This window comes from Biomphalaria glabrata, chromosome 1 (genome assembly GCF_947242115.1).
Source record: "Biomphalaria glabrata chromosome 1, xgBioGlab47.1, whole genome shotgun sequence".
Taxonomy (NCBI): Eukaryota; Metazoa; Mollusca; class Gastropoda; family Planorbidae; genus Biomphalaria; species Biomphalaria glabrata.
Window position 1 is genome coordinate 8,640,996 of NC_074711.1, and position 1,388 is coordinate 8,642,383.

General features: G+C 40.2%; 1 non-coding gene across 1 annotated transcript; it reads right to left on the minus strand.

The window, feature by feature from the left end:
* Nucleotides 1-344: 344 nt before the first annotated feature.
* On the minus strand, nucleotides 345-416 carry Trnaq-cug (transfer RNA glutamine (anticodon CUG)). Its single transcript has one exon. It is a non-coding gene; the product is annotated as a tRNA-Gln (tRNA).
* Between the last annotated feature and the right edge of the window lie 972 nt (nucleotides 417-1,388).

Below are 1,388 nucleotides of genomic sequence, written 5' to 3' on the forward strand. Positions count from 1 at the left end.
TTTAGAATATTTAAATTAATTAAAATACCTTGAACACGCTCAACAGTTTATTTTGTAAAGAAGTGGGGGCCTAGGGTGATTTTCAAATTCTCCCCCCCCCCCACCATAGCTACGCAACTGGATCTAAAAGTCAGATAAACTAAAGCTTATCTGTTTCTTTGTCTGAGGGTTAAACGTCGTGTCATGTAGCCAGCACAACGAACTTTATTTTCCTTAACGAAAGATTTCAAACTCCCAGCCATCAACCGAGATCCTTACAGACGTGACTTCAAAAGAGAAGATGATTACGTCCTACTCGTGATGCTCGATCCCTCGGTCACCTACCACACTAAAAAAATATATTCAGGTTCCACCGAGATTTGAACTCGGATCGCTGGATTCAGAGTCCAGAGTGCTAACCCTTAAACCATGGAACCGGTACACATATGGAGTGGAAGATCATTAAAATCTATAACATTGTATAATTCTGTGATGACCACCATAGTGTTTGTGAAAGCAATAGATTATCAAATGATTGTTGATCAATTCACTTCCTAAAAGACTCGATTGTAATTTCAGGAGATTTCTGTCTTCGTTGAGAGTCGTTAAAGAAAACTTTGAATAATGTTAAATTTAAGAAATGTTATACATACAGACGTTATTTCAAACAAGCGTATCCCTATGTCAATCTAGCCATGACATTGTTTTTTCCTGGATGACTCAGGCAACCCATTCCATGATAGCACTAGAGAAGAAGGAGCATTTGTACCAATTTGTTCTAGCATATGGAACAAGGAGTGTACCTTTATCTTTGTGTCTATCTGTGTATATAAGTGGGTGTTATTGTATCTTTAAATTATGATTCAGTGTTTTATATATAATTATATATTATTATATATAATTGGATTTTTTTCTCCCCCGCCCCCTCCCCCCCCTTTCGCGAAAAAAATTTTTGTATGTATGTGTGTGTGTGTTCATAATCTGACCCTTCATTCTTTTGGAACACGTTTATTGTGCCCTAGAATAGGTTCTTCCTGGAGTTAGTGAAAAAATTGTTGACTCCCCGCCATTGCCAGCAAGGGGCTCTGGGGGAGCTCTAGGAGCTCACCTTAGAGCGGGGCGGAGCCCCGCCGCCAAGCACTATTTCTGGCATAGAATGTCAACAAAATGCATATTCTGAGGTATCTACGGTGCATTTTCCTGCTATTAAAAAGTCTTATTTCAAAAATGTATGGGCTGTTTTTACTGACTAAGACCCTGCCGCGCCGTTCGGCGCATTTGCCGTCAAGCTGTTTCCACAAAAATCTGTCACTGGTAATTTCTGAAGCCTCTTCCCACCTGCTCCGAGGACCTCCATGAATGTGTAGCGCCAAGTTGTACTAGGATGTCATCGCAACTCTTATTATGCG